We start from the raw sequence: 18589 nt of genomic DNA on the forward strand, positions 1-18589 counted from the left end.
TCTTTCTGAGAATATCCCTTACACACTAGTCTTGCTTTATTTCTGACAACCTTACCATCTTCATTAAGTTTGTTTCTAAATACCCATTTGGTTCCAATTACATTTTTATCTTTAGGCCAGGGAACTAATGTCCAAGTATTATTTTTCTCAATTTGTCCTAATTCTTCTTCCATAGCTTTAATCCAAAATTTATCTTCACATATCTCATTGATAGATGATGGTTCAATTTGAGAAATAAGACATACCTCTTCATTTGCCAATCTTCCTCTTGTCATAACTCCTTTAAATTTGTTTCCAATTATCTGATCTTCAGAATGATTCAATCTTACATACCGTGGTGTCTTAGTTTGAAGTTGTTCTTCAATTACTGTGGAATCCTCTGATGATACCGGGGTAACTAGATCTTCATTCTGTACTGGTGGATTCAGTGTAGGTTCATTTGTCACAATTTCTATTGTCGGTTCAGAGTCTATATACCTTGAAGTTCCTCTGAATTGTTCATCAATCTTTACATTTGTACTCTCAACAATTTTCTGCAATCTCTTATTAAAACATCTATATGCCTTGCTCTTAGATGAATAACCAAGAAATATTCCTTCATCACTTCTAGGATCAAATTTTCCAATATACTCATCTCTTCTAATATAACATTTACTTCCAAAAAATCCAAAATACTTAAGAGTAGGAGTATTACCAAACCATAGTTCATGAGGGGTCTTACCAATTTCACCTTTGATGTGAACTTTGTTGAATGTATAGACAACAGTGCTAACTGCTTCTCTCCAATACACATGTGGTAGATTTGCTTCAGATAACATACTTCTTGCTGCATCCAAGATAGTTCTATTTTTCCTTTCAACAACTCCATTCTGCTGGGGTGTCCAAGGTGCTGATAACTGTCTTCTAATTCCATTCACTTCACAGGATGTATTAAAGTCCTTAGATGTGAATTCTCCTCCTTGATCTGATCTTAAACATTTTATTTTCTTACTAGTTTCATTCTCAACCATTGCTTTGAATAGTTTGAACTTTCCAAGTGCTTTTGATTTTTCTCTAAGAAAAGTAACCCAACACATTCTAGAATAATCATCAATAATTAGCATGAAATATCTATCACCTTGTAAGCTTTTAGTTCTAGCTGGACCACATAAATCTGTGTGAATTAAATCAAGAGCATTATTGGATTTTTCTGGAATACTTTTGAAACTAGCTCTAACTTGTTTTCCAAATTGACATTCCTTACAAATTGTATTATGAGGTTTCACAATTTTAGGTAGATCTCTAACTACCTTAGAAGTACTGATTTTTACCATGCAATCAAAGTTTACATGACATAGTCTCTTATGCCATAACCAACTTTCATCTATATGTGCAATCAAGCATGCCTTTTCACTGTTATTCAAATGAAAGATATTAACTCTAGTCTGATTACCAGTTGCAATTTCCAAACCAGTTCTATTCATGATTTTGCATTTTCCATTTTAAAATTGTAATTGAAATCCTTTCTCAACCAATTGACCAACACTTAAAAGATTGTGCTTTAATCCTTCAACATAGTAGACATTGTCAGTGTTATGCTTACCATCAAGTGATATTGAACCCTTACCTTTGATTGAATAGGCTTCATCATCTCCAAATCTTACTAAACCTCCATTGTATTCTTGAAAGTTCAAAAATTTACCTTTGTCTCCTGTCATGTGATGTGAGCATCCTGAGTCAATGATCCATTCATCCTTTGCTTCAACTTTGGCTGCTAGGGCTTGTTCTACTGGTTGAGCAGTAGGTGCTAGTTGATCTCTGTTATAGAAAAAAAAACCCATCCATTTTCTGCTAGATCTTCATCAGAATCATCAGTCACACCTTCATCAGTAATGTAACAAGATTTGTCTTTGTTCTTCTTAAATTTGTATCTCTGATATTTGGGATTAGGTTTGTATGTTCTTCTTGCTTCTTCTCTTAGTCTAGCATGTCTATCAGGGCATCTCGAAGCCATATGACCAATCTTATTGTAGTTGAAACATTTAAAGGGTGCTTTACCTTCATACTTAATTCCAACTGGACCTTTTGACATTTTCCTTGCAAATAGTTCTTCAAGTTCTTCAAGCTCTTCATTCTCCTTCCTGGTTTCTTCAAGTTCTCTTGCATAAAAGGCTTTCCAGTTTGATTTGTCATATGATGGAGTAGATGATGTTGATGCTTTAAAGGCCAAATCTGTCTTTATAGTAGCAACAGGATCAAATTCCTCAATTTCAAAGGCTGAAAGTTTTCCAATCAATGTATCCCTAGTTACTGATGTATTAGGCATTGTTCTCAACTCATTTATAGTAGTAACCTTCATTTTATATGCCGGTGGAAATCCTCTTAAGATTTTTGAAATAATTTCATCCTCACTCAAGGTTCCTCCACAACATTTAATACCCAAAACAATTTCATTTACTCTTTCCATAAAAGCAGAAATCCTTTCATCTTCTTCCATTTTCAGATGTTCATACCTGACTCGGAAGCTTTCAAGTTTTGCAATCTTGATTGTGGAATCTCCTTCATTTAGTGTTTCCAAATGATCCCAAATAGCTTTAGCAGTAGACCTATTTGATAATTCCATGATTTGTTGATCTGATAATGCGCTCAAAAGTGCTTCTCTTACTTTGCAATCATTCTCTTCATCTTTAGCTAAGGTAGTTGGAGCAGTCTAACTAGCTACAGCAGCAGTATAACCATTCTTTGTAACTTCCCAGATGTCTTTACTAATGCAATTCAGATGTGTCTCCATCCTAATCTTCCATATCCCATAGTTGGATCCATCAAGTTTAGGGCTGTCCTTCCTAAAATAATTAATAGACATTGGATCTCCTCAAGTTGTTAAACTTCTGCAAAAGAGGACTAAGCTCTGATACCAATTGTTAGGTCCCAGAGACAACTAAGAGGAGGGGGTGAATTAGTTGTCTAATAAATTCAAACCAAAAACCAATTAACCAATTTAATGTTGAATACCGGTAAACCATTTAAGTGTGCTGGTAGACAGTGTTAACAGTAAATTGCTATACTGCTAAAGATTAATGCATGAAACATAAACATAGAGTCATCCACAACACATAACACCAATATTTTGTATGTGGAAACCTTGTAAGGGGAAAAACCATGGTGGGAAACCTTACCCACAATTAGATGATACTACTGCAGATAGTAAGTGTACATAAATGGGGTCTGCACATGCAAAAAGGCCAACAACCTAGAGCTCACTACTCAATCACAAAATGGGAGTCACACTGACTACAGTTGGATGGTTAAATCCAATAAGAATGTACTGCACAAAATAGCATCTTCATATGCTAGATTTAGTACCGGTGTAATGCTGATATGCTTCTACAAAAACCTAACTTCACCTTCAAATGATGTCTTCATGTATTCATCTGCTTAATCTCACATATACCTTCACACATTTCTTTTTTGCATTCCACATTCGATCTTACATTTATACCATAACCTAAGACCAATTTTAGTAGATCGACTCTACAAAAAATCATTTTATAGACAATATAATATTCGATACAATAACTGATTAAACATGTCAACTTAATGCATTTACATCAATAATAAATCATCTCCATAGCGTGCCATGCTGATCTGGAAAAGATAAACCTGCCGGTGTAACCCTAGATAACCCTGGACCTATTTGCCAGTAAAAGAAAATATGTAAATATGAATATACCAATGACTAATTCTTCAAAATAAAGTGTCCACACGATGTCTTCGATATTACCAAGTGTCTTCCATATCTTTGCAAGTGTCGGTGAACATTATATCCTACCAGTGAACCATATACCAATAACTATGCAATAGTTACTTGCTTGCCGATGAATGTTGTTGGATCTCCAAAGTGCTAGTTTTCAGTATGTGTTGACATCAATGACAAAACCATACCAAAATACCAACAGAGGAGTTGTTGGCCAAGGGGTTCATTCATCCTAGTGTTTCTCCTTGGGGTGCACCAGTTATCTTCGTTAAGAAGAAGGATGGTTCACTTCGATTATGCATTGATTATCAATAGTTGAATAAGGTAACCATCCAGAACCATTATCCATTTCCTCGGATTGATGATCTATTTGACCAGGTGAAGGGAGCCGAGGTGTTCTCTAAGATAGACCTGAAATCTAGGTATCATCAGTTGTGCATTCATAATGCAGACATTCATAAGATGGCGTTTTGTACTCGTTATGGTCACTATGAGTTCACAGTGGTGCCATTTGGGCTAACGAATGTGACTTCAGTGTTCATGAGTCTTATGAATGAGTTTTTTCGCACCTACCTTGACCATTTTGTCCTTGTGTTCTTGGATAACATATTGATTTTTTCTAGATCTATGGAAGAGCATGAGGGTTACTTGCGACAGGTATTGCAATGCTCAAGGGAGAATCAACTTTTTGCGAACTTGGTAAAGTGTGATTTCTTCCTGTCTGAAGTGAGTTATCTCAGTCATATAGTTTCTGGAGAAGGTGTATCCCTAGATCCTTCTAAGATCCAGGCCATTGGTTATTGGCCAGCGCCAACCAATATATCTAAAGTTCAAAGTCTCATGGGTTTGGCTGGATATTACTGTCGCTTTGTTAAGAACTTCTCTGGAATAGGTTATCTGATTACTTCTCTTTAAAGGAAAGGGAAGAAGTTTGTTTGGTCAAAGCAGTGTGAATAAGCTTTTCGTACCTTAAAAGAACTCCTTGTTAGTGCTCCAATTTTGGCAGTTCCTAACCGATCCAAAGATTTCATGGTATGCATAGATGCCTCTTTAGAAGGTATAGGTGCGGTGCTTATGCAGGATGGACGTGTGGTGGCCTATGAGTCTTGCAAACTCAAGGATCATGAGTTGAAATATCTATTTTATGACTTGGGGTTGGTAGCTATAGTGCATGTGCTAGTTTGTTGGAGACATTTCATGTTGGGGCGTCGGTTTGAGTTGCATAGTGATCACCACAGTTTGCAGTATATTTTCACACAGCCAAACTTGAATGCTTGACAGTGAAGACAAAAGGAATTCCTCTATGAGTATGATTTTGAGGTTCGTTATATTCAGGGGAAAGAGAATGTAGTGGCAGATGCTTTGAGCCATAGGCGGCATGAGGTTGCAGCTTTGTCCCTTGGTGTGAATTTAAGTGAGAGAATTCTTGGAATTCTTCCTCAGGAAACTTGGTATCAGGATGTTAGAGTCATGGCAGAGTCTGGAAGACCATTAGAGGGTAGATATTCTAGTTATTCTCTTGAGTCAGATGGTCTTCTTTGACATCTTGGATGGATCTATGTACCTCCTTTGGAGGGTCTTCATGTTTTGATCATGACTGAAGCCCATCATGCACCTTATTCGGCACACCTTGGTGTCAAGAAGATGCACACAGATCTTAGGTAGTTATATCCTTGGGCTGGTATGAAATGCAACATTGTAAATTTTGTGTCCAAGTGTTTGGAGTGTCAGTAGGTGAAGGTGGAGCATCGGCACTCTACAGGGCTTTTACAGCCAAATTTGATACCGGATTGGAAATGGGATATCATTTCCATGGATTTCATAGTAGGGTTGCCTATTTCTTTGCATCGTCATGATGCCATTATCGTCATTGTCAATAGATTAACCAAAGTTGCTCATTTTGTGCCTATTCAATCTTCCTATACAGTAGCAGTTGTGGCTCGAGTCTTCTTGAAGGATGTGATGAGATTGCATGTAATCCCAAGGTAGATCATTTTTGATAGAGACCATGTCTTTACTTCAGCCTTGTGGACTTCTCTTCAACATGTGTTGGGAACCCAGTTGAATTTTAGTTCAGCTTATCACCCAAAGACCGATGGTCAGACTGAGCATGTGAATCAGGTTTTAGAGGGCATGCTTCACATGTATGTGATGGATCAACAGTCACGCTGGGAGGAATATCTTCACCTTGTGGAGTTTTCTTATAACAACAAATATCATAGCTCTATTGGCATGTCGCCCTTCTAGGCATTGTATGGTCGTCCTTATCATACTCCTTTGAGTTGGGATCGATTGGAGGATAGAGTGTGTTTGGGGCCAGATTTGCTTCATGAGATGGAGCAGTAGGTTGAGCTAATTTGTGGGTATTTAGTTGTTGCTTAGGATAGGCAGAAGAAGAATGTTGATGCCCATAGAGTCGATTGCCAGTTTTCTATTGGCGACCATGTGTTCTTGAGAGTGCGTCCGCGAAAGAGTCCGATCCGTTATGGAAAAGTTTTTGAATTAGCACCTCATTTTGTTGGGCCTTTTGAGATCCTCGGGAGGATAGGACCAGTTTCCTACCATCTTGCCTTGCTGCTGAGCCTATCCTACATCCATGATGTCTTTCATGTTTTTGTTCTTCATCCTTATCTTTCTAATGTGACACATGTTCTTGATTGGAACACTTTGCAGGTTGAGGATGGGCAGCTTTCCATGGAGCCTGTGCACATCCTTCAGCATCAGGATTTGACTCTCAGGGGTTGTACCATCGAGAAGGTAAGGGTCCTGTGGGATCCTAGTGATGAAACCTCTACGACTTGGGAAGATGCAATGAAGATGAGAGAGCTTTATTCTTATCTATTTTAGGCTTCTAGGAGTAAGCCTAGGCTTGGGGGGGAGGATATAGTACCCCTCCTCGATCAGCCTCTTTTGTATATTTTGGATTTGTCTGTTCGGTAGAACATTATTGTATTTTGATTCGGATGTTATGCGATGTTATTTCATGTTTTATCTAGTTTCATGGTGTATGATTTTATGCAGTATTTCAATGCTTATGAGTAATGTTATTTTATGGATCATTATCATGGACTGACACTTTTACCTTGCATTGCGATGCATTATTTATATGTTGCATTTTTGCAAGTCTATTGGGATGCGAGGGGATGATTTTCCTTCTCACTCCAGTGAGACATGGAATGTCATGATTCTCCTTCATCGGTGTGTATACGGTGTCTGTATGTATATTGTATATATCCACATGTGGTTCTTTGGTGCAGGACATTGTAGGTACAAGTACCAGATAGGTATGGGGTATCAAATCCACCTAGTTTCACAAGTCTGAGTGTGCCTTATATATATATCCAATGGGAGTGGAGGAGATAGTTGTTGTACTCTATCTTGACCCACAGTTACACTCATGTGAGTGTTGTCAGTCAATTGTCTTTCCTGTTTGGCTGGTATGCGAGTCATAGTGTTAGGTTTAGTCATTTGTGAGTCATCATTTGATCATCTCTTGTTTTGCATGCATCCATTTATTTAAATGGTTATTTAATTAAATAAGTGATACTATCTCATGTTGGTGTAATTAGTTGATTTTATTATGCTCTGTGATTATTGATTTATTAATTGATGAACTGCGAGATTAAAAGGTTAAATGGCTTATTTTATTGTGTAAAGTTGCATTGATATATTTGTGAAATAAATATTTGACTAGCCATTTAAAAGTTAAATGCTTATGTCGAAAGGAAGTATTTTTGAAAATAGAAATTAATAAAGCTTTCCTTTTTATTTTTCCATTTAACCTTTTTCATTTTAGTAATTGGAGAAAAATTATTATTTTGGAAAAGAAATAAATCTAATTGCCTTTTAGTTTTAAAATATTTAATTTTGATTGGGTGAGAAACTTTAACCTAGAAGCTTAGGTTAAAAAGAGATTTTTGGCATCCATTCTGAATATTCATGGCAGGAGTGGAAGAAGAATTTAAGAAAGAAGAAAATAATTTGGGAAATCTTTCTAAAGGGCTGGAGATTCGACTTGGATTGTAAGATTAGTGTTCCTTCATTCCTTTGCTTGCCTTTGCTTCAAGTTGGATAATCTATTTTGTGTTTTAATCTGATATTGAATATTCAGTTTTCTTCTTGTGTGTTTGGAAAAGGCAATCTTCCTGTAGATCCTTTTTGGAATGTTGAAATGGAAGAAAGATTGCCTGCTATAGTTGATTTTGTGATGCTATTAGCATATGGTAGCATTTAGGAAAGGAATTTTTCATTTCTTCTTTTGTTGTGTGCTATTTGTTCATAGAAAACAACTTCTTGGTTTACCTCTTCTTGTGAAAGAATGAATTTTAGACTGGGTTTTCTAGGTGTATCCTTGTTTTTATACTGTCAAGAATGGGTTAGTTATTCTTTCCAGTGTGTTTATTTCACCATCTACCTTGCTAGTAAACTTTTCCTTGAAATTTAGGAAATTGGCACTTTATGTGTGTGCCCGTGAAATAATTCTGGAAATCAAATGTTCTGGGTGGTTATCTATTTTGTGTCTCTTTAGTTTTAGAATGCTTGGAGGCATGTTTTTTGTGCCTCCCTTGTGGACTTTAACGCTCCCATGGTGGGCTTGTCCCACCATGCAGGTCGGTGGTGTCTACTATTGCAAGTAGTAGAACTACCAATTGGCAACACCACTACGTAGTAGTAGTGCTACTGGTCGGTAGAACTGCTACTAGTTGGTACTAGCACTACCATTCGGTAGGACCCCTACCGGTTGGTAGTGGGTGCCACTGGTTGGTAGCGACTGCTACTGGTGCTGGCAGCACTACCCATCAATAGCACAGCTACCGGTCGGTGGTGGTAGCACTACCAGTCGGTAGCACCGCTACCAGTTGGTATCAATGCTACTAGTTGGTAGCAACAGCCACCAGTTCGGTAGGGTTGTTACCTGTGGTAGCAGCACTACCGGTAGGTAGTGTCTATCACCCGACAGCAGCACTACCGCGGGTTGGTTTTGACCCCCACTTTGTTTTGAGCCCTCACCGGTCTCCAAATCGGTTAGTGCTAGGAACTTAAATTTTATATAATGAAATGTTTAAAGTGGTTTTGTCTGTGGTATGTGATTTTCATGTGATGCTTATCATGTAGTTAATAAAGCTATCAATGAAAATTAAGGCTTGAATTAGAGATTCAAATTAGTAGTTTTGGATATATTCTGAAAATGAATTAAATGCATGTTTGGAATTCATGTTTTATTCAGTAGAATGTATAATGTGGATTTCATTTCTGATGGATATTGATTTGGAAATTAAATATTGTGATACTGGAAAGAGTGTTTTATTTATGTTTCAATCAATGATGTTGCAAGTGCTTATGATGTTGATATTCTCAAAGATCGTCTGAGTGTGGGCTTAGTGAAATTAGCCATCCTGGCAAGTGTACTCTGTGATATTTTGGTCTGTGGTTCAGTCATCCTCTGGTGGTGTATTTGGTACCTTGACCAAGTGATATATGTTGGCTTCATTGTCTTAACCATGTAGTGTCTTTACCTTATGGTTAGCCAAGAGTCAGTATGTCTTGTTTGACCACTTGTTTTAGATAGTGGTGCTATGACTGTCTGCTTCGCCATAGGGTCCTCTGGGAGTGACCATGTTTGTTTGTGTCCTTTGAGAGAGTGGCTTTCAAGCAAGGGCTACACCTAAAGTGGTTGGCAGTTACCCCTTGAAAGTAGAATAATCAATGATAATCTAATGAAACTAATTAGGTGGGTAGTTCTCAAAACACTAATAAAGATAATGTACCTCACTGATATGCGAGTGCTTTCATGGAGGCTCGTAATGCTGTGAGAAGGCCTGGAATGGCAAACTGACCACCTTGTCTTCACAAAAGGCTGGAAGGGTCCACATGAGACTTAGTTGGAACCAGAAGCTCGAGAGAGGTTACCAGGATAGTGAGTCGGGACCTATGGAGGTTGTACCATGCTATCCATTTGAAGCTATACGATGACACTCTCTTATTTGCTTCACTTGTGTTTTGTTATGTTAGTTCACTTATGTTTTTGTGATGTTGAGCCACCTGGATTCTTGTGGAGTCTTTTGTGCTGTCATGGAGTTGTATTGTTTTGTCGACCATGTCATGCTTATGCTTGTTTGAGGGTCCTCAGCTATCTCCTAGCATGGTGAAGTGATTCCATTTTTGGAATTACATGGTCGGGTGGTAGTGCCACTTCCCATCGAATGTTTGGATTTGTTTCTTCATGTGAGGATTGGGATCATGAGTGTTCCAGTGCTTCGTGGCTCATGCTTCATCTCATGTTTTGGAGATTATTGTTATTTGGAGACCTATGTGGTCATTGTATCTTAGATCTTATGTAACCTTGTATTGGTTAAGTAGAACTTTATATATATATTGAGAAGCTATATATTGGAAGAGCAATGTATACCTATGTATGGGATGTTTTTATTAGTTTCCTATGATTTGTGAAAATGCTTATTGAAATAGAATGGTATGTTGTATCCTTTCAATCTTTCATTGGTGTATTTGTTATTGCTTATGGCTTCTGATGATCATTGAGTTAATGATGTATATGTGGTTTTATGGTAATTGTAGAATTTATTTATCAAGTTAATTCTTTGTTGGTAACCCTTAAGGAATTCTAGTGTAAGTCTTTCACTTGTTTTATTGTGCATGTGGTGTTTATGAGCTTATGATGTTTATACTTCAAAAAAAAAAAATTGTTTCACCCTTGTTAAGGGTTTTCCGTCAAGGTTCCTGGTGGGGCATTACATAAGAACCTCCAACTCAACTTGTTTGAATGTCTACAAGATCTGGACAACCACCTAAAAGGTATTCACATGATGATTAGAGATGTATTTTTTCTTTGAATAACCTATATCTATATGAGAATAATTAGGTATGAATGATATAGAATCCTGGAAGATTGCTATGGAAAAAGAAATGGAATCTTTGATAAAGAATTATACATGGGATCTTATACCATTTCTTGAAGGATGAAAACCTGTTGGCTGTAAATGGGTGTTCAAGAAAAATATTAGTATAGATAGAGGCATTGAGATGTATAAAGAAAGGTTGGTTGCAAAAGGCTACTCTCAAGTTGAGGGTGTTGATTATGATGAGATATTTTCTCCTATTGCAAAAATGACATCCATTAGATTTTTGATTTCTATTGCTGCTACTTATGATTTAGAGGTTGAGCAAATGGATGTGAAAATTGTTTTCCTTCATGGTGATTCGGAGTAGGATATTTATATGAGACAACTAGAGCACCATGTGGTAAAAGTAATTTGGTTTGTAAATTGAAGAAATATTTGTATATCCCCAAACAAAGTCCTAATTTGTAGTACCATAAATTCAATACATATGTGTTGAGTTTGGAATTTGAACATTCTAAATCAGATCACTATGTTTATTATAAATCTGATAGTAATCATTTCCTATGCATTGCATTATATGTTGATGATATGTTATTCATTGGTAAAGGGAAATGTATGATTTGAGATTTAAAGTCTCAGCTTGTTGCTAAATTTAAATTGAAAGAACTTGGTATAATGAAACACATTCTTGGAATTGAAATTAGAAGAGATAGAGTGAATAGAAAGATATGTCTAGGCTAGAGTAAGTATGTGAGTTCATTTTTATGGAGGTTCAACATGCAGGATTGTAGACCTTTGTGTTTTCCCTTTGTAGTTGGAACACAATTATCTATTTCAGATTTTCTTACATCTCCATTAGATATGGAAGAGATGAGAAGAGTGCCTTACCATAGTGCAGTTGGAAGTTTTATGTATGCTATGGTCTATACTAGACTAGACATTTCCCAAGCAGTGGTAGTTCTTTCCAAATATATGTCTAATCCTGGTAGAGTTCATTGGGATGCAATCAAAAGAGTCTTTAGATATTTTAATGGTACCCCAAAGTATTCTTTGTGTTATCATGATAATTTAGTTGGAGACGTGATGTCCCTTGATATTCATGGTTTTGTGGATTCAGACTAGGCAGGTGATATTGATTGCACAGGATCTGCCAATTCTTATGTGTTTACTTTATTTGGTGGTGCAATTAGTTTGATAAGTAAGTGACATGTTGTGGTTTCTTTGTCTACTAAAGAAGAAAAGTATATGGTAGCTGCTTATTTTTGTAAAGAAGCCATTTGGCTTAAAAGACTGTGTTCAAATATTGGAATAAAACAAGGTGTAGTGACAATTTATTGTAATAATCAGAGTGTGATGTACCTAGCTAAGAACTCAACATTTCAGGCCTACACCAATCACATTGATGTTGGGTATCATTTTGTCAGAGATATGATCAAAGATTGAAGGGTGAAGTTGGTTAAGGTAGAGACTTTGATGAATATTAATAGGTTGTGAGCACACAAAAGTTTAGATGGTGTTTGGAGTCCCATAGAAAATAACTTTCTATGTTCATACTCCCTTTACTCTTGCAAGGTGTTCAACAAGTGGGAGATTGTTGGGAAAATGGTGTCTCAACCTTGCATTTACATGAGGTTACTATTTATAGTAAGTGTTCATTTGACCACAAAATGGTAGTGAAATTCTTCCCAAAGCTTTGGATTGGCTAGATAAGCATGCCGGGAAATTTTCATCGCAAGATCATAGCTATTTTTTAAGATATTAAAGTTTTCATTTTTTGAGGATGTGATGTAAGGTGGAAAATTAATTTTGAGGACTTTATACACTCAAAAATACACTAAAAAATAGGTTTAAGAAGAATCATGGGTTAGGATGTGATAGAGAACTTCACAATCTTTTCGACGCATCAAACAGTTCATTAATTGGACACTCGGTTCACAAGTTATGGCCTCCAAAAGTTTGGACTCTTAAAAGAGAAAATATAAAATTCATTAGACGCATAAATGAGATGTAAAAGGTAGGAACACATTTTGATATGTTTTTTGACACGTCACAGGGCATCCATAATGGGGATAAGGTCGACTCTATTGGGTGGTTTTAGCCCATGGTTTTTTAATATCGTTTGACGGTTTCTTTTATTGTATCTCCTATATATGAGGTGTGTGAGGTAGAGGTTGTGTGTAAGAGTCTTTGTTATGAAATGGGAAGGACAACTAAGAGGTGGGGGTGAATCAGTTGTCAATAAATTGCAACCCAAAACAAATTATTCCAATTTAAAACTCAGTGCCAGTAAAATAGAGTAACAATTATATTAGTATCGGTACAACTTAATGCATGAAATAGGAAGGAAAACAACATCCACAACACATGACATGGAAAATTTGATGTGGAAACCCTATAAGGGGAAAAACCACAGTGGGAAACCTTACCCACAATCAGATGATACTACTACAGATAGTAAGTGAATACAATGATGGGGTTTGCACATGTAGAAATGCCAACCGCTTAGAGCTCACTGCTCAACAACAAAATAAGAGTCACACTGACTACACAGTTGGATGGTTAAATCCAATAACAATCAACTGCTTCACTTTATCATCTTCAATGCTAGATTTAGTACCGGTTTAAGCCCTGATCATGAGGACCAAACACCTTCATAACCTTTAACAACCTTCCTTCAACCTTTAGATGATATCTACATGATTCACACAAGGATCTTCTTATTTTCACTCTTCACAATTATCTCAACATGTACACATCCTACTTGCAAATAGGATCTTACAATTATTTATACAAAACCTAAGACCTCATCAGTAGGTCAACTCCTAAAAGATATTACATTTAAATCCATTATAAAATAAGCCTTGGTGAAATTTAATATGTCACCCTCAATACATTTACACATTATCCAATGAAAAAATTATTTCCAAATCATGTCGTGTTGATCTAGAACATGATATCATATACCAATTCATAACTTGGACCTATGTTCTAGTTAAGGTAAATATGTGAACCCAATCAATCCAATATGCAAAACACCAAATTCAAACATCCAATCTAGGTCTTCGACATAACCAAATGATCTCCAAATGATAACAAGTCATCATCAACTACCTGAGCTGCTAGTGAAACATATACCACTAACTGTGCATAAGCCAATATCCATATCGGGACCATAATGTGTTGGTTCAACAACAAACCAATATAACCAGAGTGTCAAATCAACAATGTAGACCTCCAGAAAGATAAATGTTGACATCAATGAAAAAAATAATGCAACACATGACAAATTCATCCATAATACCAACAATCTCCCCCTTTTGCATTGATGGCAACACTAGATGGAGAAACATCTAAGTGCCAAAGATAAAATGCCAACAATCTCCCCTAAATAGATCAATACAAAGTTTTATACCAAAAACAAAATACATCTCTCTAATCTTCAATACACAATGTTTTTCCATAAACATCTCTCTCCCTTTGACATCAAATGGTAAAAAAGTTAAAAATAAAAAATCAAAAGATAACATACATCTAACTACTTCCCCTGAGTAGTATCTTTCCTTCATCAAGATCGGAAAAAGATTTTTCTATTAGTCCCTATCGGTTTGATGCCAAACTGCATCATTTAAGTCTCTGTCGGTGGGGTGATTACCCCAAGCTTCTCTCTGAGATATTCAAATGTTTCCTTAGGCAAAGGCTCTGTAAAAATATCTGTAATTTTCTCTTTAGTGTTCACATAAACCAATCTCACTTCATTTGCTTCAATATTTTTTTCAAAAAATTATAGTTAATAGAAACATGCTTTGTTTTGGAGTCAAATACCAGATTCTTTGATATATCTATTATTGTTGAGTTATCAAAGTAAATAACTACCGGTTTTTTGTATTTTACCTTGATATCCTTCAACATTTGCTTGATTTATAATACCCGAGTGCAATTAGTTGCTGCAGCAACATATTCTGCTTCTGCTACAGATAATGATGTGCAAGTCTACTTCTTGTTGATCCATGAAATTAATCTTCTGCCAAGAAAGAATGTGCCTCCAGTGGTACTCTTTCTATCATCCACATCTCCTAACCAATTTGCATCTGTATATGCACATAACTCAAAATTGTCATCCTTAGGATACCATAAACCAAGATTTGTTGTGCCTTGTAGGTAGCGGAAAATCCTTTTTACTGCAGTTTCATGATTTTCTTTAGGATTGCTTTGAAATATTGAAACAATAAACACTACATTCATTTTATCAGGTGTGGTTTGTGTCAAATACGGTAAACCTCCAATCATAGATTTGTACCTTGTCAAATTTATAGAAGCTGAATCATCCTTTGATGTGAATTTATCAGTTGTAGTCATAGGAGTGCTTACCGGTTTTGAGTTTTCAATTCCAAATTTCTTCAAAATTTTCTTCAAGTATTTTGTTTGACAAATGAATATACCTTTATCTATTTGAGAAATTTGCAAACTTAGAAAATTTTTTTATCTCTCCAATCATAGACATTTCAAATTCTTTCTGCATCTTGTTGGCAATCTTTGCATATCTCTTCTTCACCTCCAAAAATCATATCATCCACAAATACTTCAATAACGAAAATGTCATCATTGGTAATTTTGTAATACAACTTACTATCAATGTGTCATGCCCAACTTTTGGGCACAAAAACGGAACAACTAATTTTTTTTTTTGACAACATGAACTCGTACAATTATAATAACTTTATTAGAGTTTTGTCTTATCTAGGGTGAAAATAAAATTGTTTACTAAGGTTGGGTTAATTAACCAACTCAAACGAGCGACTTTATTTGGTGGAGATTAATCAGTGTCATGGATTAGTTAGCTAGCTCAATTACCTTAACTAAGTTGTCGCTAATTAAAAACGAGGGTTAATTGGTTATCTTAATGTATTAAATCTTTTCTGACCATAATGTTATAAAATAATTGATGCACACGCAAATTTATTATTTAAATCCAACCGATAAGGATTCGAATTCCTATAATGCCATTTGCCCACTAAATCTGATATTAGGCTAAAGCCAATTCTAATTTTTCCCTAAACCCTTAATTTTGATGATTTAATTAATTCGGCCAAAACTGGTCTCAAAGGCTTATGGTTCATAAAATTAATTTACAATTTCTCCTTTTTAAATTTTCCCCATTTACAATATAACTTGACGTCCACATTTAATTTGAGGGTAATCTATTGACTAATTAAATAAATTAATTCAATTTAGGGTATAGTGTATCCAACTATATTACTCTTCATTTTTAAACCCCTCTGAATTAACTATATTAAAATTTTAATTCTCTAAAGAATATAAGCATATAATAATTTAATTATTTAAATTACCCTAATTATTAATTAAAATGTTAAAACTCCAATTTAAATTTCCCATGTCTAATTTAAAATTCCTTTAAATAAAGAAATCCCTTATTCATAAAATGCTAACCCTAACCTGAAATTGGGTTAGGGTTGCATTTCTATTTATTCCCATTTTTGTTTTATTTTCTTATTAATTTATACCCTAACCCGAAATGGGTTAGGGTTTATTATACCACTTTTTGTTGTGAGTGTGTGTGTGTGTGATTGCAGGTACAGGGACGGATTAGGGCACGGCGGCCATGGACATGGCGGAGGGTTTCGAAGAGGGTGAAGAGTGGAGGAGGTGGTGCGGGGGTCTCCCGGACACCACTGTGTTTATACATAGTGACGGCAGAGCCGTCCACTATGTATAAGCACAGTGGCAGCCGCGGACCGCCCACTGTGCTTACACATAGTGGCGGCACCTCCCGTGTCGTCCACTGTGGGTAAACACAGTGGCGCAGCCCAAGAGCCGTCCACTATGTTTACACACAGTGGCTTGGCCGATACTCCGATTTCCCCTCTTTTTTTTTGTAGTTTTTTTTTGTATGATATTTTTATTTTAAATATATAAGTATATAAATATATAAATAAATATATATATATATATATATATATATGGATATGTATATATATATATATTTATATATATATAAATACATATTTATATGTATATATTTATATATATATATACATATATCCACTGTCATGTCCAAAATCTATACATATATCTCTCTTTTTCTTTCTTAGGTATCCATGGAGTATGTTTTCAGATGCAGGGATATATATATATATATATATATAAACCTAATAGGGTGAGGAAGTTTATTTTGAATAATTTTAACACATTAGCATGCAACCCTTATATTTTATTTCTTTAACAACAATATACAGGTTCATATATTTATTTATTTTTTCTGTTTCACAACTTGTAGGAGTGGGTTAAATACTAGCACATTCACTGATTTTAGATTCTCATTTTCTAGGTGTAATTTATCCTAATATACAGCATTCAGAAGTTACTAATATATCTTTTTTTTTTAAATCAGCTATGCAACATGTTTTCTACAGCAATGAATAAATACTAGTTCTTTTTTAGCTATGCCTAAATAGAGTTAAAAGCAATAAAATAGCAGTAAATAAACTATGCAAGTAAATATTTAAACCTAATGCATCCCTTTCCTTTTTCTTTAAATTGCAGAAATAAACAAGATAACAGACTTCTTTCTGAGACAAAATTTAGATATAGTCTACAACAACATAATAGGCTTCAAAATTTAAATAAAATTTACATTGCTTACAGAATATTTAATTACAATGGCCCATATTTAAAATGGGTGAATAATCCAACCAGTCTCTCATTCTTAATGATGAGGACTTGAATAAAAGAACACATTTTTTTATACAAAGAATAAAAGAAAACTTCTTAAAACTTTTTCTAATATTTTCCTGCAACAAAACATGGTATCATTTCTTTTTTTTTGCTTTTCTATATCTAAATAAAAATCTATATCTGAATAAAATCTACAACCAAACAAATCCGCAACTCCTAGTCTCCTTTCCAAGCAACCTGCATATAGGATTTTAGGTCTATGACAATGGGGTGCTCACCTCCCAGCCTAGGCTTACCAGAAGCCACCCCTGAGCTTGGAGAATCAAGACCTGGACGGGGTTACAACCAAGCAACACAACAAGCAAAGGGGAAAAAAAATAATACAATAGAGGCATCCCTTCCCAAGCTGAAACTCCATCACAAAATGTGATGTCTTACTAGGGTGGAAGTGGACCAAGTACCCTAGGGGAGAAATCTACTAGATAGAACTTACAACCAACTCATGGCACCCATGAAAGAATAACCAAAAATCATCCTTAATCCCTACACCCTTATGACCCCCAAAAAGGCAAACATGCCATATTTGCTCCCCCTTATGACCCCCAAGTGAAATAACACAAAAGAAAGCAGCAAGGGTCTCATGGACAGACCCTTGAGATCACTCTCATAATGAGAGCCTCTCACCCTAAGGGTTGTCAAGCTCCTTCCACCCCCAAGACCAATCTTTCCTCCCAAGGAAAGGATGGTCTTGAACACTCCCCAAACACAACAATACATAAAACAGAAATAAGGAAGAAATCACATAGATTTTTACAAATACAACACAAATAAAGAATTACAGCAATTTCCATTCAAGCATTCTATAACATTTTTACATTTACATAAGAGGGAAAAGTAACACCAACCTTGACCTGCCAAGGAAAATCTAGGGGAAATCTTGATGAAGAGCTGCCCAATCCTCAATCTTTTTCTGCAATTCCTTAGCCCCAAATTTTCTATCCTAAAACTAGTTTTCCTTCAAAATTTCTCCAAAAATCTCCAAGGATGGAGAGTGGGTGATTGGCTCACTAAGCTTCCATTCCTAGCCTAAGAAGGCCTCTCTGACTCCTTCCAACCTCTTGGATAGAGTGAGGGATCTCCCATTGGATTGATCTTCCCTAGGTCTTACACACTCCCTAACCTAGGTACCTAGAGAAGGGAAATGGAATGGGGAAGAGGGATTACTCCCTTCAAGAAGGTTATCCTACCAAGGATGGCACTCCTATAGATGGAATTCGTCCATCTTGGAAAAACCACTTTTTTG

This window comes from Cryptomeria japonica, chromosome 7 (assembly GCF_030272615.1).
Source record: "Cryptomeria japonica chromosome 7, Sugi_1.0, whole genome shotgun sequence".
Lineage (NCBI taxonomy): Eukaryota > Viridiplantae > Streptophyta > Pinopsida > Cupressales > Cupressaceae > Cryptomeria > Cryptomeria japonica.